The sequence below is a fragment of the Microtus pennsylvanicus genome, chromosome 10 (genome assembly GCF_037038515.1).
Source record: "Microtus pennsylvanicus isolate mMicPen1 chromosome 10, mMicPen1.hap1, whole genome shotgun sequence".
Classification (NCBI taxonomy): Eukaryota; Metazoa; Chordata; class Mammalia; order Rodentia; family Cricetidae; genus Microtus; species Microtus pennsylvanicus.
The window spans coordinates 29,753,864-29,775,429 of NC_134588.1; the positions used below are offsets into that span (position 1 = coordinate 29,753,864).

Here is a 21,566-nt window from a genome sequence, read left to right on the forward strand (position 1 = left end):
TGAGAGAGAGAGAGAGAGAGAGAGAGAGAGAGAATAAAGAAGTGGAAGTGTAATTTAAAAATTTAAAAAATATTTAAAGTAGATTGTGCAGCACAGAAGTCCCCGGGTGCCCTGGCATCTCTGGTAGGTTAGTGATTCTGTAATCCCGGCTCCCCAGGCTCTACAGCATAGGTAGCTGCTTTTGGCTCAGGGCCTCAGGGGCTGTTTCTCCATCAGCAATCAGACCGTATCGCCACCTTCATAGCAACATTTTATACTTTTAGAAAACAAATGCGTGAAAAATCCCTCATTTAGTTGTTCCGCAATCTCCTCCCAGCTCGGCTCTCCCCTCCGAAGGTACATTTCAGTCCCGCTCACCCTATTTCACAACCCCCACCCCGCCTCCCTCTTCAGGGTCTCTCCCTTCATTCATCTTTTACGCTCAGAATCCCCACTACTCCTAGGGATCGCTATAGGTGGGGGTGGCCTTTCTGCACGGGCAAGGGAGAAGAAAGGGGGTCCAGGGATCCCAAAATGGCTATGGGTGTTCTTGAGCCCAACTACTTAGCCTCTGGCTGCAGTGAGCGGTTGCGGGGGTCTGGAGGAAGCCCGCTCTTGGGAGCCAAGCCACCTGGGGTGGCGGGGACCGGGGTCCCTTCGCTTGCCCATCTCTTCCTGTCCCGGGAACTGCCTCCCTGACCTTGACGGGAGGCGAGGCGGGGGCGCGACGCCCAGCGTGCTGCGCACCGAGGACAGTCCCGCAGGCAGGCCCGCCCCGCACCTCCCAGCGCGTGCCCGCCCTCCCGCGCCGCCCGCCGGGTCTCCTCCCCTCACTGCAGCGCTCGCCGCGCTCGCGCTCGCCCATCGATCAGCCCCTCCCTCTGCCCGGCCGCAGACTGCTAAGCTCAGCAAGTCTTGCGGCAAAGGCACTTCGGAGCAGAGTTGGGCCCGGGGCGGAGCGGGGACTCCGCGCCCCCGGGGAACGAAAGCCGCCGCTGGACCGTCTCCAGCGCCGCATCCCTGCAGCCGATCTCTGCCTCCCGTCGGGGACCGCGGATCTTTCCCGCAGCGTCCGGGTCGCCCTCGGGTGAGTCCCTATCCCCTCCAAAGTTTCTCCATCCCGGCTTCTGAGCCCAGGGGCAGAAGGCATCTGGTTCCTGGGGGTGGGTGGGGTTGCGGAAGTTTGGTGCCAAGAAGACCAGGCGCCCGCACCGTCCTTTGCGGGGAGTTTGCGGCGCTACGGACTTGGGGGAGCCGCAGCCGGGGAGCAAGGATCAGGATCCTCTGTGGATTTGCGCGGGGAGCTGCAGGACGGAGGGGCCGAGGGTTCCTTGCGCCCTCCCGCTCTGCTCGCAGCGTTTCTTTTCCCTGGACGCCCCCACTTGCATCTTGCCCATCCCCCGCCTATTTGCACCATCTCCAGTTTGCCACTTTTGCCCCGGGTCAAGCTTCGGGGATCTGCAGCACCGCCGTCGTGGGAGGAGAGTGGAAGGTCGTGTATGGGAGGCTGGGGGGGGGGGCCAGACTAGAATTCTGGAGGTGGGGGTCGAGTCGAGCAGTCTGGTACGCGACGGGGGAGGAGATGTGTGTGTGTGGGTGAAGGTGTCCCTTCAAATCTCATGACTCAGCACCACCTAGGACGGCTTGTCGCCGCTCCAGCCCTGGTTCTTAGGGCCAAACCCATTCTCCTTTCTGGACTCTTCCATTTTCTTTTCTTATTCGCCCCTCCCACTACCACGAATTTTCTATTTTAACTTAGAGGCCGCATCTTTTCCTCATCTCATCCCATTAACCGTATGCTCTGTTTCTTCCTGCCTTCCGACATTCCACAGGTGCCTCTGGCGGCACGGGGTCTCCCCTTTGCACACCCCCACTCCTGAGGTGCTGGCGGAGGTCTCCTTCCTTGGCCCGGCAGCGGAAGAAGCAAGAGCCAGGACAGAGCAAGCGCTTGCCCAGCATGACCACTGCAGTGTAGAGAGGGCAGAGGGAGGGAGAGAGTGGGAATTGGGTGAACACGAGGAAACAAAAACCCTTAGGTTTTCAGGGGTCACTGGGAAAAAGACCGAGGTCAGGCTCGGGGAGCTTGGGATGGGCGCCCTTCTTCCTCCTCTGCTGTGGGCTGGAGGCAGCGTTTCCAATGTAATAGATTGTCCTCGGTCCAGTCTCTAGCTAGAAACCTGGGCACTTCATCACTCGGGTGCTGAGGAGGAGCAGGGCCAGAGGCCATTAGTCCTTCAAGCTAGCCCTCCTTCCCTGATTACACCAAGTCTAGCTTTTCGGCTGCTTCAAAAATGAAGAAATGGACGTGTCTGACACCCCTCAGGCCGAGCCAGAGGGGCACGGGCAGGGCAGCTATGATGCAACGGGACGTGCCTGGCAGATGCTGTAAGCTTCAGCTTGTGTCAGTGCCAAGGGTCTACACCAGGCCCTCTGTGGCCTGCTCTGGGGGATCCAGTCACTGTGCCAGCGCTCCTGGAGAATGGCCAGCACCATCAGAACTAGGGTCTCCTGGGCTGTGGGAGCCTCTGTCTTGTTCTGCTCCTTGACACATCCTTGGTGTCATCCTCTAGGACTCTGTGGATCAGGGCTTAGGATCTCATGGGCTTACTCTTCACCTTCTGCACCTGGCCTGTGGAGGGGCCAGGAACCTAGGAACTGTGGAGGGAGGGGGACCCAGAGGTAGGTGTCCAGTTACCGTGGATCAGAGACCCATCCCCTTCATCGTGAGTCAGCTTTGCTCAGCACCCCACAAACTTTCCCCAGACAGCTTGGGATCCTTTTTGGGGGTGGGGTCTTTCCACTCTGGGGCCTGGCATCCACACCAGAACAGGGGAAGGGAAAGGCATTTGGCTCTGGTATGACTGGCCTCACCTGTGAGTAGCATTGGTTTTATCCTGGTCACAGAGCACCTGGTCTCAGACCACCCTGCAGCTGCAGCTCATCTTAGCTCTTCACCTTCAGGTGTTTCCAGGTAGACGCTACAAGGCTGCCCCTAATACGGCAAAGCTGGGGGTGGACGGCTGGAGAAGTCTCTTCCCTGCTAGGCCACCCCAGTCCTCCTGGATCTGGGTACATCTGACCTTGAGTGGCTTCTGCTCTATCTTTGTCCTACCCTGACAGAGTCCTCCCTCTCGCTGAGCCTGTGCAGCCCTCTCAGGGGGCTAGAGGAGCAGTGAGCGTGTGCCGCAGGCATACGGGAAGACAATGAGGGGATGCCCCGGGCTGAGCACACTCAGACGACACAAGGCTGACCTGAGTAGAACACGGCTTCCTTTAGCCTTGAGGTTTGTCAGGTAGACTTTCCTGGTCTTAGACACACTCTAGCTAAAGCTAAGTTGGCTTGTCTTGAGCTAGCTATCACCGACGTCATCCAGGTTGGAGGGATACCGTTTAGGGGCTGGAGTGACCGGCCAGAGGAAGCAACAGAGGGCCTGGCTGCAGCTGGTGCTTAGAACAGGACTTGGGTTCTAATCCCCAGGGCCAATGTAATGGCTGGGCTTGATGGTCAGCTGGACTGCATTAAGAAGCACCAAAGACTCAATGTGGTATTGCCGTCGAGTGTTTTCTTTGAGAGCTTTCCCAAAGATTAACTGAAGGAGACAGACCTGCCTTGGATACGAGGGACACCATCCTACGGGCTGGGGTCCAGCATTCCCCTGCTCTCCACTTCCTGTCCTACCCATGTGCACGTACTCGTAGCTACAGCTACTCCTGTCTCCACGCCTTTCTCATCATCATTGACTCTATCCCAGAACCAGAGCAAAAATCCAAACCAAACAAAAAACAAATCCCCAAACAACAACAATACCTTTCCTCTGCTTCTTGTCAGGTATTTGGTTACACACTCATTATGAAGTGTGTGGCTGCCCTCATGTATGCAAGAGGATTTTATTAGCACGTGCCTCCTGGGTGCCATTGTCCAGGCACTGCGGATGGATGTTATAATGAACACAACAGATGACAGTCTACCGTTCTTTTTATTCTTTTTGAGTCAGAGTCCCATTTAGCCATGGATGGTCTTGGCCAATCCTTTTGCCTTCTACTTTTTTTTTTTTTGGTGCCTTCTACTTTTGACCTTCTGGGTGCTAGGGTTTGGGGCATGTGCCACCACACCTGGCTTATTATTTTTTATTTATTTTATTTTGTTTTTATTTTTTTGTTTTTTTGAGACAGGGTTTCCCTGCGTAACAGTCCTAGCTGTCCTGGAACTAGCTCTTGTAGACTAGGCTGGCCTCGAACTCACAGGGATTCACCTGCCTCTGCCTCCTGAGTGCTGGGATTAAAGGTGTGTGCCACCACCGCCCGGCCTCACACCTGGTTTACACAGTGCTAGGATTGAATCCGGGCTTTGCACGCGATAGGCCAACAGTACCAGCTGAGCTGCTTCCTCAGCCCCAACCCCTGCTCTTCTGGGTTTTGCATTCCTGTGGACCTTAGTGAGTTATTTAACTACTTTGATTATCAGTTCTACAATCATTCAATATTATCTATGGCTTGGTTGTTATTGTTGTTGCTGTTTGAGACAGGATTTTGCTGTAAGGCCCAGGCTGGCCTTGATATCACTGCAGAGCTTAGGTTGGTCTCCAACTTCTGGTAGTCCTGCCTCTCTGCCTTCCTGGTGCTGGAATTATAGGTGTGTTCCACCACGTGACTATTACTGTGTTGTTGTTTGAGGCAGGGTTTCTCTGTGTAGCCCTGGCTGTCCTAGAACTCGCTCTGTAGACCAGGCTGGCCCTTCATTCAGAGATCCGCCTGCCTCTGCCTCCCGAGTGCTGGAATTAAAGGCGTGCACCCCTACAGCCTAGCTAACAATTGCTTTCTGACAGTCTGTTGTGCCATGCTAGGTGATAGGCATTCAGACGGGAACGAAACATACCTGGCTCCTGCACTGGTGAGCGAGCACTGTTTGCCACACAGCTGAAGAAATGATCACCCAGCGACCTCATCCCAGCTGTGGCGAATGCCGTCCGTGGAGCCTATGAATAGTGATTTGGATAGGTCTGAAGCTTTAACACTTGCAGGGTCTAATGTGTGACTACTGTTAATACTGTCTACACAGTAGCCCATGGCTCCCTGCACTGATACAGTCTGACATGCCCCGTGTGAGCATCCTCACATACAACTGCTTGGTTATTCGCCATCTGCTCTGGCAGAAGCCGGGCCAGGAAACGGAAATTTAGCCCTGGACTCTCTTGATGTCCAGGAGGCCTCTAGTAAATGACATAGTTTAAGTGGAGAAATGCCACGTGATATTGTTGTGACTATAGACAGGTTGCCTGGATGCCACCTGGGTCTGCAAAAGCTCTGACTTTGGACAAATTGTTAATCAAGCTTCTATTCGCCATCATCCCATGTACAGAACGGAGTTTAGCTTTCTGTCCCCAACACAGGATGTGTGTGGAGGAGGATGAAGTGAATGACTTCCTGGGGTGAGAGCCGAGTGAGAGTGAGTGATTTTTATCACGCCAGTCCTGTCCTTGTCCACAGTCAGTGCTCATTCCCGTACCTCGTCCTGAAAGTTGGAGAACTTCCGGGCGGTTCTGCTTGGTGCCCAGTGAGCCGTTTCTTGCCAGAGCTTAATCTCCGGGAAGGACCTGTCCCAGCCACCCTTCCTTTCATCTCTGGAACAGGCAGTTCCAAAAGGTCACTGGGGTGATGGGTGATTTGGGATTCCAGCCCTGAGGGACCAGAGCAGTCTCTGAATCTGGACGGTGGGGAGCCTTCAGCTGCTAGCCCCAAGAGTGAACTCCAGGAAGGGCTCCCCAGATGTGCGGTGAGCAAGAGCTGCCGTGAAGGTTTCCTCCCTCCCTGGGTGGCTTCCAGCTGCTGCAGTCCTGGATTATGGGTGACCCTTGCTATTTAGGAAAGGAGGGTGTCATGGCTGCTGAACCTCCCAGCATGTGGTTTTGCAAGTAGCCCCCAGATATTTCTTGGCCATCTTATCTGAGGGAGCCTGGATGGGTCATGAGCAGAACTCAGCCCCGCTCGTCTCCTGCTCTTCTCAATAGCATGGCTCAGAAAGGGCTGTGTGACTGCTGCCCCTCCATCTTGGAGCAGCTGCTGTTGGCCCGTTTCACACTGACAACGAAACAGAATCGACTCTTCCTCCTCCATTTCCTGTTTGGAGGGGCTAAGCGACTCTCTGAGAGACAAGGCTGGGAAGATCCCAGAACACCTGGGGGTCCACAGCACCCAAGAGGAGCATTCATGACAGCCATGTAGGTAGGGTGGCTATGCTTCCGGGGCCCAGGGTTGACTGCCTGCCGGCACCAGGTTCCTCAGTCCTTGGAGCCTGCTTCCTTCCTCTCTGCTCCTGCTGGGCGGGACTGATGGGCCCAAGCACTCAGCACTGGGCAGTCTGGGCCCCATGGAGTCAGGAAGGCTCCCTTTTGGCATTTGCAAGGGCAGGAGCCCCTGAGTGGGGCAGGGAGTCCTCAGCCATGGAGAACCCTGTCTGGGCGGCCTATAATTGGGTTGATGTGGTGGGTCTGGAGCGGCAATTAGGGAATACTGCAATCAGAGGGAGAATTTTCCCATTACCACTCCCTGCCTCTTAATAGTGAGTGCAGGGCAGTAGGGAGACCACAGGAAACAGAGATGAGCAAAGGGTGGGATGAGGTGAGCCAGGGAGGGAGGGAGGGAGGGAGGGAGGGAGGGAGGGGGGAAATTTAACCCTTTCCGTGCTCTCATACTTGGGGTAACAAAGGGGTGATTTGGTGGTGATGCAGAGTTGGGGCAAGGAGGCCTTCAGTGTGCTGCGTTGTAATCAGCTGAGGCAGAAACATTTGGACTCACCTTGCGCGTGCGTATGTGTGTGCGCGCGTGTGTGTGCACATGTGTGTGTGTGTTGTGTGTGTGCACTTTAGATGGGGTATTACTGTGTAGCCCTGTGTGTGTGTGTGTGTGTGTGTGGTGCGCTTTAGATGGGGTATTACTGTGTAGCCCTGGCTGGTCTGTAACTGAGTCCTCCCCTTCCCTTAGCCTCTTCTGTGCTAGGATCACAGATCTGAGCTATCACTGGGCTCTTCAAAAAAGATTTTAACTTTTGCTGGCTGCCCCACTTCTTGAATCTCAGCATTTAGGTGGGCAGAGGCACGTGGATCTCTGAGTTTGAAACCAGCCTGATGTACATAGTGAATTTCAGCCTAGCCGGGGCTACATAGTGAAAAAATGTCTATTTTTAACTGATAGAGTAATTGTGCTTATTTATGGGGTGTGGTATCTCATCATAAGCGCCCTACTGTGTGCGGTGCTGAGATAAAGCACCTTGCACACCACTTCCCTCAGACATCTGCTATTTGTTTGGGGTTTTTGTTGTCTGTGTTATCTGGGCCCTCCTGAAAGCCCCTGGTCCCTCAGGGCTGACAAGTTTAAGAAAAATAGCTTTGTATTATCATTGACTCTGGTCCGGCTATGGCTCAGGTGTGTTTGGCCTCTGCTTTCTGCTTTGAAAAATAACTGGGGAAGTTTTAATACCTTTATGGAAGGAAGTTCTTTTCGGTATGCGGTCTCACCTGCTCCTGCCCTACCATAGCTTCCCGGAGCAAGCAGCTGCAGGGCCCCTGAAGAGGGGACCTAACAGGGTGGTCCATGGGTCAGAAGCCCACACTCATGTCTCCTGCGTGTCTTTTGGGGAAAGCATATTTTAAAAACACACATTTCTTCATCTGATCTGGCTTCTTCTTCTGGCCTGGCTTCCATGTTCCCAGTCAACCACGCAACCGGAGCAATCATGGGTCCCAGTGAGAGACCTGAGATCACGTGGTAGGAGTGATGGAGACCTGAAGTCACAGCACAGGCATGGAGGGAGGCTGCATGAAAACCCGTCAGGACTGAAATCTGGCCTCACCACTGGACTGCAGAGAAGTTGGAGGGAACCCTCAAGAACAGAGACCTGAGCTGCCGGTGTGGAGTTAATTGGTGGGGGAGGGCTCCCTCTCCCAGCCTTAGTCTCCTGTGAGGAGAAAAGACATCACTTTAATAAGGCCGCCCTGGTTCCAAATCAATCCTGGCATTGCAGGAGGCGAAGGGGGAAACACAGCCACGAAATTGGATTAGCTCTTTGATGCTGGGAACCGAGCTGGCTGCGGTGGGAGGCGGAGAAGGGAGGACTGAACCTGCCCCAGACTTCTGAGGCTGTCAGGGATATCTGCCTTCCTTCCCACCTAGTCTGCTGGTGGAGGGACCAAGGCTTCCACTACTGTCAGGCTGGGAAATGTCCCTACGGTTTCCTGGGAGTAGGTGTGAGCTCCCAAGCTCCGGGGATAGGAGGAACAGTGGTGGGAAAGAGGGGATGCTTGCCCCACCCCAGCTGTGCCCCCCAGCTGCACATTTTGAAGATCCAGTACAAAGGGAACATACATGTGGCCAGGAGTTGGGGTGGGAGCTGTTTTAAACCAGAACACAAACACACACACACACACACACACACACACACACACACACACACACACGCAGGACTGCCTGTGTGTCTATGATCAAGCTAAACTCCTGTAGCCTCTGCTGTCCCTGTCCACTTAGAGAATAGAGCTAAACACACAGGGGCCGCTGCCCCCAGGATCATCACACAAGGTGTCCCCATGATAGCCGTTTCCAAAGTGCACTTCCCAAAAGTTTTGCAGCGGCTTTCTTAAGATGAGGAATAGCTATAGCACAGAAGTGCTGAGCACCTTTGCAAGAGACCTTTGATGCTAAGGCAGTGGAAGGTGAAGATACCGGTACTTCATGTGAGTCAAGGCCACAGCTGCATCGAACTGTCCTGGCTATTGTATTCTTCCCCACCACATGCTAAACAGGTGGTCACAAAAGGAGGTCTTTGATGAAGCAGCCAAGATACTGAATTCATGAAACCTGGACCCTGGAATGAATACATATCTTTCCAAATATTTTCTAAAATGGAGTTGAATATACAAAGCACTTTGGCTGTCCACTGCAATGGGAGTGGAAGCCCAACCACCTGGGCATCATGTGAGTTACAAACTGAACTAGCCACTTCTTTCATGGACCATGTTTTCCCTTGAGAAAATGACTGACAAGTACAGTCGTTCAGAGTGAGTGTTGAATAGACGTTTTTGCAAAAATGAATGGATTAAGCCTGTCATTTCAAGAAAAGCATCCAGCAATGTCTGTTACCAATGGTGACATTCAAACCTTCAAGCAAAAGTTAGAATTTTGGGGGCTGGAGAGATGGCGCAGTGGTTAAGAGCATTGCCTGCTCTTCCAAAGGTCCTGAGTTCAATTCCCAGCAACCACATGGTGGCTCACAACCATCTGTAAAGAGGTCTGGCGCCCTCTTCTGGCCTGCAGGCATACATGCAGACAGAATATTGTATACATAATAAATAAATAAATATTTTTAAAAAATAGTTAGAATTTTGGAAAACATATCTGTTGTCATGAAAAAGAGTCTTGGGGTCAGATCTGTGGGAATTTAATAGACAGCTGGTTAATATTGAAGTTCGTCAGCATCTAGGAGAGCTACGCAGCTGGGCAAGCTGCTGTCTTCAACGACAAATATGAAGCTCTAGAACCATCCTCGAACTCCCATTGGGTGCAGGCTTGCAGATTCCATATTGCAGCGACAGTAGAAATGACCACATGATAAATTTTGATGTCATATCAAGGTATATCCATAGTGATATGGCAAACATTACTAAATAATCTTCCCTTAGCCAGTTGTGGTGGTTCACACCCATAATCCCAGCATTAGGGAGGTGGAAGATCAGGAGTTCAGGACCAGTCTGGACTGCATGCAGCCCTATCAGAAAAATAAGTAAATAAAAAGAAAACAGGGCTAGCAGAATGGCTCTGTGAATGAAGGTACTTGCCACCAAGCTTGATGACTTGATTTTGGTCTCTGAGACTCCCACTGTGGAAGGAAAGACTGTCCTCTGAATGTTCTCCTTTGGCCTCTGTGTGAGCACCACGTGATACACGCCATTCTCCTGACAATAAATAAAAGTCAAGTCAAATGCTGTGTGGGTTTGGATCTCTCTCTTTCTTTTCCTCCCTCCCTCCCTCTCTCTTTCTTTCTCTCTTTCTCTTTCATACCCTTACTGTGATAGACTAAGTATGATCTGGAATGGGAGATTCCAGTTTCTTCCAATAAACCAAGCACTGAAAAACACCTGGACATACTTCTTATGAGGTAACACATCTAGATACTTTTCATCTTAGAAAATATAGTTTTATTGAAATCTGTTGTGCTCAGATGTAACACGTTTTTGTCAGTCGATAGTGGAATAGTTTCTCAGTCTGGATTTCTAATATGCTAACTCTAACCTACATATGTGCATGTTAGTAGTCAGGTCCTCACTGGACAGGTATTGAGCCATTGTCCTTGGGGCAGCCTGTGTGGGAGCTGGGTACAACACAGAAGGGTTTCCCAAGATTTAGAACCTCAGAGCAGAAGTTAGGGGTGTTCTTCTAAGATGTCCCAGTTACCTGGCAGCCTTGCTGGGCAGCCTGCATAGAAGAGTGGGCAGAGACCAGGTGGTGATGGCACACGCCTTTAATCCTAGCTCTTGGGAGGCAGAGGCAGGCGGATCTCTGTGAGTTAAGGCCAGCCTGGGCTACAAGAGCTAGTTCCAGGACAGGCTCCAAAGCTACAGAGAAACCCTGTCTCGAAAAATCAAAAAAAAAAAGATTTTTAATAGGGGATTGAAGAGACGACTCAGTGGTTAATAGCACTGGCTGCTCTTCCAGAGGACCCAGGTTCAATTCCCAGTACCCACATGGTAGCTCACAACTGTCTTTAACTCCAGTTCCATAGGATCCAACACCCTCACACAGACATATGTTGCAAGGAACCGCTTTTTTGTCCTGGTCGCCCAGAATTGAAATAATCACACAGAAACTATATTCATTAAATCACTGCTTGGCCCATTAGCTGTAGTTTCTTATTGGCTAACTCTTATATCTTAATTTAACCAATTTCTATTAATCTGTGTATCACTACGAGGTCGTGGCCTACCAGCAAAGTTTCAGCACGTCTATCTCTGGCGGCAGATCGTGGCATCTCTGACCCTGCCCTTCTTTCTCCCAGCATTCAGTCCAGTCCTCCCTGCCTTCCTAAGCTCTGCCCTATCAACAGGCCAAAGCAGCTTCTTTATTCATTAATGGTAATGACAGCACACAGAGGGGACTCTCACATCAGACATACATGCAGGCAAAACATCAATGTACATAAAATGCAAATAAATTATTTTAAAGAGAGAGATTTTAATGTGTTGTAGTATAACTCTTTGTTCTAAAGACAAAACCCACATCCCAGTACTTGGGACAGAAGGTCTGTGAATTTCAGGTTAGTGAGCCCCTGAGTCAAAAACAAAACAAAACCCAAAACTAAACACAACAACAAAGCCCCAAACAAGACAAAGGGGAAAGATGCGTATGTGGGGCAGCAGGTGCAGTCCGCAGCGAGGAGGGCAAGGTCCCCCAGGAGGCAGTTTGCTGTGGCTGGAGGAGCTGTAGAGACAGTCCTGGGTGCCGGCCCAGCGGGAACGCAGCGCGTGGTCACAGGCAGGCAGCTCATTTTGTCTTTGTAACTTGCCTTGGTTCTACGGAGGTAATGTTACAGACCTGAGCCCCGCCTGTTTACTATGTTGGATTCGATTGATGGTTTTTAGTGTATTGATAGCATTGGACGGAGGTCACAATCCAATGTTAGACCCCACGCTATGTCACCCTCAACAGAGGGAGATAGTCTCCGAAAGGTGAAACAGGTCCACTAGATCACCCTGGTGATGGACGGCCCCAGACCAATATCTAAGTCAGGTGTGTCTGCCTCAGTGCTGTTCTCCTAGATGTCTGCCTTTGAGAAGGTTGGTCTGCCTCTTGCATGGGGACTATGGACAAATGCCACCCCACCCCACACCCGGCTGGTGTCACGGGGATCTGTCTGGAGGAGGTCTTGTCCACACAGTTCTAGGGATGTAGGAGAAACCCTGAAATCAGCCCCTCTCAGAAGTAAGATTCTAACAACAAGCATCCTTTGACCTAACTTCCAGGAGCCCTGCAAACAGACTCGCTGATGTCTAGGAAGTAGGGTTCCAGGAAGTAGAATTGTTATACTGGTAACCCAGAATGGAGAGGAAGTTCTTTCTTGCGTCTAGCCACATTTCTTCTGCTGTGTTGAATGCTCATTTCCTCTTCCTGTACACCCTTCCTACCTGGCGATGCTAGGAGCCATTGTGCACTGGAAAAGCGGAGAGCCGGAAGCGGTTGTGGACTCTTCCAACTTGGCCACGTGCCTGTTGAATTTAAAACATAGCTCCCTGATCTCTGAGACACGAGGAGAACTGTCCTTTCTGTGGGGAAATCAGAGAGGCTTCATGTCCAGCCCATGGCATTTGTGGCTCAGGGAATAGGGCCAACTGGTCCAGGAAGGATGAATGAGGGCTGGTTGGAGGGGCTGTAGGGGACAGCAGAGAGCTACCCCAGGTGAGGGGGTGGCAGAAAGGGAACTTACCTTTCTTTCTTGGCATAGGGCTGGGCCGTTGCTGTTGACCGGCAGTCTTGAGCTGTCCTGACCTCAGTGTTCCTCTCTGGAGCCTGTTTCCAGTGTTATGGCGGTCAGGAGCGGGGAAGACCAAGATAGCAAAAGATGAGGGGAGGGACACTCCCCTGGGTGACAACGGTCGCTTAGGTCAGCAGTTCTCAACCTGCGGGTCTCCACCCTTTAGGGGTCAAATGACCCTTTCCAAGGGGTCACATATCAGGTATCCTGCATAATTACAGTTATGAAGTAGCAACGAAAATAATTTTATGGTTGGTGGTCACCGCAACATGAGGGTAGCAGCGTTACAAGGTTGAGAACCACTGACTCGGATGCTTTAGGCTTGCCTTGTGGGGAGGGCTGCTGAGAGCCTGGACGCTGTCTTTTGGGGGTCCTGAGACTTCCCCTTCTGGTACTCAGTGCACTTCTTCCTTCTCGAAGTTTTTTGTGTCTCTCACTAGTGAACTTGAAAGTACACGGAGGTAGGCAGGCAGGCAGGCAGCCTCACCAGGACAGAGTATTTTTTAATTTTTTTTGCTTTCTTGAGACAAAATTGACAAACATTGCAGATATTCGGGATGTGTGAAGAATCGGTATCCATGTACATTCAGTGACATATATCACTTAAATCAACACATGGCCAGAGGGTGATCCTTTGGGGCCGAGGAATGTGCCCCTGGTACCCTTGAGACTCCCAGATCTGGGACATGGAGTTCTTGACCTTCTTCAAAAATGAGACAGACGTATTTCTGAAACAGCCCCTTGTAGTGACTCAACCATGCCCGCTTCACTGAAAGCAAATTCTTGTTTGGTTCATGCACCCAGCGGCAGTAGGCGGGGAAAGATTCTCTCTTTCTCAGGTGTGGATCTGCACACACGCACAAGCACAAGTGTAGCTTTTGGCAGGGTGCCCACAGGCGGTGACATCTCCCTTTGACACTTGTTGGAAAGGGACAGTGAAATTCGAGCCTGAGACCTTATCTCTAGGTCAAAGGAGACTCTTGATCTCACACAACCTTCCCTGCCCAAGTGCCACTTCCTGGCAGGAATCCTAGGCCAGGGTCTGGTTTGGATACTTAGCAGTTGTGTGGTCCCTTGTAGACTTGGGACCCCTGGTCTCCACAAGCCATTGCTACCTCCCTGGCCTTTGTGGCAGCTGCCACCTGCTGTTAGGAGCCAGTGCTTGCTCAGCCGCTGCCCTGAGTGTGGAGAACTCAGAAAACATGCTGGGGCTGTGCTTCTTGGTAGTTCCATGGAAGGCAAGTGATTGTGTGGTGGGGACCAAAGCCTGGGGCTTCACTTCCTGCCTTGGTGGCAGAAGTGATGGGGGAGACTAGTGGGAGGGGAGGGGAGTGGTGGGGGTGTGGGCTCCTGAAATTGTTCTGGCAGGACAGGCTTACCTGATCTTCCTGTTTCCCCCCACAGTGGTAAGATTCTTTTCTGTCCCCAAAGTTTGGTAGAGGACAGTTCAGAGATCCTTGTCCCTGACTCAGGGAGGGGAACCAGGACTTGGAGGCTGGGACCCTGATTTTGTAGCGTCGGTCTCTGAGTCTCAGGGGATTCCCTTCTAAAGGTCTCCACACCTGCCCTCCGTGCAGGGGATGATACGGGTAAAGACAGAGCAGAGAGGCCATGCTGATGCAATACGTTAAGCAAAAACTGTACCAAGACTGATTAACTACAGGGTTTACAGTAGGCGTACGGGGAGGACTCTGGCATTCTCTAGCCTTCCCTCCTGTCGGGTGGGATTCCCAGAAGTGCTGAGCTTAGAGACAGAATCCTACTGTGGAGTCTCGAGTTTCTGGCTCTGCCTCTGGCTCCCTAGGTGCCACTGCTCCTTGTATCTGCACCTCCCATGTAAGTGAGGACATGTAACTAGAAAGGTCCCGGTGTGCTTTCCCAGAGTCCCACAAAGTGTCACAGGTTTCCAAAGGCCAGCTGTAGGTTTTTTTTTCTGTCATCTTTTAAAAGTTTTATCATGTTAGCTGTTCCATCTGTCTTTTTTTTGCCTTTTCTTCTTTTTCTTTTTTTCGTTTATTTATTTATTAAAGATTTCTGTCTCTTCCCCGCCACCGCCTCCCATTTCCCCCCCCCTCCCCCAATCAAGTTCCCCTCCCTTGTCAGCCCATAGAGCTATCAGGGTTCCCTGCCCTGTGGGAAGTCCAAGGACCACCCACCTCTATCCAGGTCTAGTAAGGTGAGCATCCAAACTGCCTAGGCTCCCACAAAACCAGTGCGTGCAGTAGGATCAAAACCCATTGCCCTTGTTCTTGAGTTCTCAGTAGTCCTCATTGTCCGCTATGATCAGCGAGTCTGGTTTTATCCCAGGTTTTTTCAGACCCAGGCCAGCTGGCCTTGGTGAGTTCCCGATAGAACATCCCCATTGTCTCAGTGTGTGGGTGCACCCCTTGCAGTCCTGAGTTCCATGCTCGTGCTCTCTCTCCTTCTGCTCCTGATTTGGACCTTGAGATTTCTGTCTGGTGCTCCAATGTGGGTCTCTGTCTCTGTCTCCTTTCATCGCCTGATAAAGGTTAATATTCAGGAGGATGCCTATATGTTTTTCTTTGGGTTCTCCTTATTTAGCTTCTCTAGGATCACTAATTATAGGCTCAATGTCCTTTATTTATGGCTAGAAACCAAATATGAGTGAGTACATCCCATGTTCCTCTTTTTGGGTCTGGCTTACCTCACTCAGGATAGTGTTTTCTATTTCCACCAGCTGTAGTTTTTAATCCAAGATACCAAGAGAGGAGTTCTAGAATTTGCCACTCACCCCAAAGAGCAAATGAGTTGGAGGAGAGCACCCCAGAATCAGGGAATCCCATGCCTTTGTGCACTGATGCCCATGGCAGGTGAGTCCCGGAGTGGCCGGGTCCAGGGAAGAACACGAGCGACGGTTGCGAATGGCAGCCAGCAGAGTGTAGGTTAGATGTCAGGCGGTGCGTTCATATTTACAGCACCAAGGAATCTGACGTCTGACTAAAGATGTGGTAGATGTTTCAGGAAAGCAGAGAGAGCATTTCTGAGGGAGATGGCTGGCATGGTAGCAGTGACAGCGATGGCCTCCCAACGTCTTCCCCAGACAAGTCCATGAATCTCTTCTTGCTTTGCAGCTGAGGTCAGCGCTGTCTGGATGTCTGTGAGAGGAAGATGTCAGGTCCTCTCGGCTCACATCTCTCCATGGCACACGTGGCTGACTGTGGCTGTCACGTCAGTCGAGCCCAGTGACACCTTTGCTCTCTTGTCCTGCTGTGATATAAATATGGCGTCTGAGAACTGTATTATTTGCTGGTGATGGGGGACACTGGGGCTACTGGCTTTGGAGACAATGAGGAGACAGAGATTCATGTTTGGGACCCAGGGACAAGGGTAGCAGACAGATTCTTTAAGGGTGTGGGGTTGTGTGGCCTGTGTTGCTGTCCTCTCAGGGAGGAATAGTTTATGTTTAGATCAGCAGGTGCTCTCTGGGGGTCCTTGGGATTTCTTTTTATTGCTGCCAGTAGTCCCAGGCTCCTCATGTGTGCATGGCTCTACCTGCAGATACTGAAAGGGCCGAGGATGCACAGCTGCCCCACTGCTCAAGCCCATGCTGTGCACCTGCACAGATGATTTATGATGTCAGAAAGTTGGTGACAAATCTATCTCATGAAAGGCATTGGGCGTCTGCAGAGGAATTGACAGGCACTAAACTCAGGTGCTGTTACAGAAGACCAAGCAGGTGGTGAGACTGTCTTGCTCCGTGGAAGGTCTGAGGCAGGATAGGCGCTCGGGAAGGAAAACTTGATAATCGAGCTCTCTGTAGCATGGCTTGAGTGTGTGTGTAGACATGCTAGGAGAATTGGATGTGCGCACAACTGTCAGCTGGTTAGCTTCTTCAAACAGCGTCCTTGGTGCTGCGGAGATGTAGGGGTAAGAAAACAGAAAACGGGAAGGGAATGGTAGTCCTGGATAGCTCAGGCTTGGCAGGGTGGGCTCCTTTATCCATGCCATGATGTTACTCTGTGGTGACTGATGTGTAGGTGAGGGTGTGCTTTGGGCACCTAGACTTCAGTCATGAGACAAAGCCTGCCCCGGGACATGCAGATTGTCCCTCCCCATGTAGGCAGGTCTGCTCACATCTCCTCTCCTTTTGCGTGTGGTCTGTTTAGACATGCAGAACTTTTGCTTTGCCAACAAGCTGCGGCTCTGTGCCTTCAACACTGGAGGGGAGAGGGAAGAGCCCAGAACTTTAGAAGAGCGTGGCTTCTAGATTCATTTATTAGAAACTCTAGTCTGGAACCTTGGCCAGGTTTAGCTCATTCGTATCTAAAGTAATTCTGATGTCACTGAAAATGTTTCCAGGGTGGCTGGAGAGAGTCAGCGGTTAAGAACACTTTTTGCTCTTATAGAATATCTGGGTTTAATTCTCAGCACCCACATGGTGGCTGACAACAGTCCATAGTGTTAATTCCAGGGATCTGATACATTCTTCTGGCCTCATAAGCATTGGGCACACAGGTGGTACTCATACATATACCGAGATGAAACACTCATTGGCATAAAACTGGAAAAACAATTATGCTCTATCCTGGAGAAACATTGTAATTGATGCTAGAAGCTATATAAGCTAGGCCTGGGGAGATGGCGCCTACCATAAAGTGCTTGGCCTGAAAACCTGAGGACCTGATTTCAGCCGCTAGAGCCCAGATTAAAAACAAAGCAAAACAAAAAGCAGGGCATGGTAGCTCACAGTGATAGCCCCATCTCAAAACACAAAGTGGAGGCTGGATGGACTGTTCAGCTACTAAGAACACTTGTTCTTACAGAGGACGTAAGTCCAGTCCCCAGCAGTCACATGGTGGCTCACGACCACCCATCACTCAATGCCCTTTTCTGGCCTCTATGGGCAAAACACCAATACACATAAGATAAAATTAAAAAATCAACAAAGTGGATGGCTGGTGACGAGTGACACCCAAGGCTGACTTCAGGCCTCCCTATGTGCACGTGTGACACACACACATGAAAATACATAAAGCATCTGGAATGACTTTGACATCTGCAGAGTAGGATTGGTTGGTGAATTGTTTTATCTTCCAAACTTGACTCCAGGACCTGCGAAAGGGTTCTTGTGTTGGTTTACATAAGAACGGCTCCCATAGGTTCATATATTTAATGCTTGATCTCTAGTTGGTGAAAGTGTTTTGGGAAGATGGGTTCGTCAGGGTTTTTTAGAGTAACAGAATTTATAGACTGAATCTCTCTCTCTCTCTCTATATATATATACATGTATATGCATAATACATATATGTGTATTTGTGTGTATTTACATATACATATTAATCACATAATACACACGTATATGGAGAGATTAATATATGTGTGTATAAATATATATGTATATACACATACATGTATGTATGTATACACGTGGGGAGGAGAAGGGATTTGTTAGAATGGTTTACTGGCTGTGGTCCAGCTGATTCAACAATGCCTGCCTATGAATGGAAGGTTCAAGAATCCAGTAGTTGTACAGTCCACAAGACTGGATATCTCAGCTGGTCTTCAGGATATGCCAGGATCTTGAAGAAGTAGGCTCTAATGCCAGGGAAAAAATGGATTGCTAATGAAGTGAGAGCCAGCAGGCAAAGAGTGAAGCTTCCTACTTCCATGTTTTCATATAGACTAGCAGATATGGCTAGAATTAGAGGTGTGTCTTCCCACCTCAAAGATCTGGATTAGAAGCGAATCTTCCCCCTTCAAATGAACCAAATCCCTCACAGATGTGTCCCTCCATGTTTTGGGTTTCAGTTAATCCCAGATGTAGACAAGTTGACAGCCAAGAATAGCCATTACAAAAGTTAGGAGGTGTGACCTTGTGGAGGAGGCACATTACTGGGATGGGTTTCTAGCTCACAGAAGCCCTTGCTTCTGCTCCAGCACCACGTCTGCCTGCATGTTGCCTTGCTGCACTCCACGATGGTTGTGAACTCACCTTCTGAAACTATAAACAAACACCCAATTAAATGTTTTCTTTTTTCTTTGGTGGTTTTTCAAGACAGGGTTTCTCTGTATAACAACCCTAGCTGACCTGGAACTAGCTCTTGTAGACCAGGCTGGTCTCAAACTCACAGAGATTCACCTACCTCTGCCTCCCAAGTGCTGGGATTAAAGGCATGTGCCACCACTGTCTGGATTTTTAAAAAATGTTTTATTTTTTAAGTTGCCTGGTCATGGTGTCTCTTCACAGCAGTGATGAAGACACTCTCAATTGTGATCTTGGGCTTTGGAAGTGTGACCAGACCTCAGTTTCCAGGTTGGACCTTTCCACACCACAAATCTTGTTACCTACATATTCGTAATTTTTTTCCTTCAAGTGGTTTTCTTTTGGTGAGCATCTCTCTGAGCAGCAAGCAGTGTCTATCAGCTAGACTTTTTTCTCACATCCTGTTCCTCTGAAAGAATCTGTGTGACCATGTTTTAGGGCCAGGGAGCTGTGAGCAGTGAGTCAGGACTCTGCCCTTCCTTGTGGTCTTGGCATCTGCCTACTTATTCTATTTGAATTCACCTCAACTTCCTTTCTGTAAATAGCTTGGATTGTACACCATCTTTTCCGAGTCTCCTGTAGCTCCTTGCAGTACAGTAAGTCCCAGTAGGCAAGCCATGGCTGGGCCTCAGGAACTTCAGCACCACGGACAGCGCTCAGCACTCGCTTCTGCGCTGGCTGGAGGGTCACAGGCTAACTTCCACTTTTGGAAGCAGAAATGAAAAGAAAATGGATTGTGTAGCACAACACCTAGGCTAGGTAAGAGGAGACACGGGACTGGGGACATTGAAAGGGAGATTCCAGGCCTTGCAGTGTCGGTAGGCGGGGCAGAGTGATGGCCTTCCTTCCCTGGGAGAAGAGGTGCGGGAGGCAGCTTTAGAGCTCAGGGCTGTGGGTGTGTGTGGGGAAGAGGCTCAGATGCTAATCGCTGCTGTGTTCTTCTGTCCCTGTAGCAGGGCGGCACTGTATTTCTGACATCTTGACATCAGTGAGGCATCTCCTACCTCAGACTGGTATTTCTGTGCTTGAGTTCTCCTCAGAGATGCCAAGTGTACCTGATACCACTTGGATGCCTACCTCATCTTCCTCTCCAATCCCTGGGAACTGTATCTCACTGCTTAGCCCTCCCCCCACCTCCCCTCAGGCTCCAGGCTCCTCCTACCTGCAAAAAAGCCTGGCTAAATAGAAGTGGCCTCGGGGTGTGCTAGGACTATTGGGGAACACACTGTATGCAGAGTTTCCTGAGCCACTCTTGGGGAACACTGTATGCAGGGTTTCCTGAACCACTCATGACACTTGGTGGCTCCCTCCTTACCCCAGTCCAGACTAGTCTTTGGAGGTGAGTAGGGCTAAGGGAAGGGGGATAGACTTCCGTCCTCAGCACAGAAGACTTATATGCACGTGTTATTACAGGGAAGAACTGGAGACCCAAACCTCTAATACCAGGGCTGCTCATTCCCCAAGCCCAGTCCTGTGAACCATCGCCCAAATCAGAGGTCAGTTCAAGTGCACACAGTCAGCCTCAGAGAGCAGGCTGGGCTCACAGTTCTGCTGCTGTGACCTATGGCTCTGAGCCATAAGGAAAACTGATCCCACATCTCATTTCCTGCCAAGTCCAGAGAACACAAGCGATTTGCCTGCTAATTTAACCACCCTTTTGTTTTTGTTTTAGATTTGTTTATTTTATTTTACATGTATGAATATTTGGCCTACATGCATGTGTGTGCATCGTGTGCATACCTGGTGTCCAAAGAGGTCATCAGAGTCCCTGAAACTGGAGTTAGGGATGGCTGTGAACCCTGTGCTGGCTAGGTTTGTGTCAGCTTGACACACTCTGGAGTCAGGGGATGGGAGTCTAGAGGAGGGAAGCTCAGTTGAGACAATGCCTCCATAAGATCAGGCGATAGGCATTTTCTTAATTAGTATTGATGTGGGAGGACTCAGTTCATTGTGGGTGGGGCCATTCCTGGACTGGTGGTCCTGAGTTCTATAACAAAACAGGAAGCCGGGCAGTGGTAGTGCACGCCTTTAAGTTCCAGCACCCGGGAGGCAAAGACAGGTGGATCTCTGTAAGTTCGAGGCCAGCCTGGTCTACAAGAGCGTGTTCCAGGACAACTAGGATTGTTAACAGAGAAACCCTTTCTCAGGGAAATAAAAAAAACAAAAGAAAAGAAAAGAGGTTGAGCAAGTGAGCAAGCTCTAACGATCAAGCCGGTAAGCAGCACCCTCCTCCATGGCCTCTGGATCAGCTCCTGCCGTGTTTGAGTTTCTGTCCTGTCTTCCTTCAGTGATGACCAGCTATGTGGAAGTATAAGTCAAATTAACCCTTTCCTCCCCAAGTTGCTTTTCATCATGGTGTTTCATCACAGCAATGGTAACCACATCCACCATGTGGAAGCTGGGAACCAAATCCAGGTCCTCTGCAAAAGCAACAGGTGCTCTCAACAGCAGAACCATCTCTCCAGTCTGACCCCTCCTCTCCCTCATCTGACCCACTCCTAAGTGGTCCCACAGAGCTAGGCCTTTGTCTACTTCAGCTGTGAAACTGTTGCCTCATTGGGTCCCCAAAAGCACAGAGATGCTCAGTGGATGTGTGTACACACTGGGGGTTTACCTGCCATCATGGGCGTGACCTGCCATTGCGGGCGTGACCTGCCATCGCAGGCGTGATCTGCCATCGCAGGCGTGACCTGCCATTGCGGGCGTGATCTGCCATCGTGGAGCATGACCTGCCGTTGTGGGCATGACCTGCCATCGCGGGCGTGACCTGCCATCGCGGGCATGACCTGCCATTGTGGGCGTGACCTGCCATTGCGGGTGTGATCTGCCATCGTGGAGCATGACCTGCCGTTGTGGGCATGACCTTCCATCGCAGGATGTGACCTGCCATCGTGGGCGTGACCTGCCATTGCGGGTGTGATCTGCCATCGCGGGCGTGACCTGCCATCGTGGAGCGTGACCTGCCATTGTGGGCATGACCTGCCGTTGTGGGCATGACCTTCCATTGCAGGACATGACCTGCCATCGTGGGCGTGACCTGCCATTGCGGGTGTGATCTGTGATTGT

The 21,566-nt window shown here is 50.7% G+C and overlaps 1 protein-coding gene across 1 annotated transcript in view; it reads left to right on the forward strand.

The window, feature by feature from the left end:
* The first annotated feature begins 808 nt into the window (after window positions 1–808).
* Syt2 (synaptotagmin 2) overlaps window positions 809–21,566 on the forward strand; it is a 113,083-nt gene continuing 92,325 nt past the window's right edge. The window contains exon 1 of the mRNA XM_075988057.1: window positions 809–1,066. The gene's annotated coding sequence lies outside the window, so the exon portion shown is untranslated. The remainder of the gene's footprint in view (window positions 1,067–21,566) is intronic.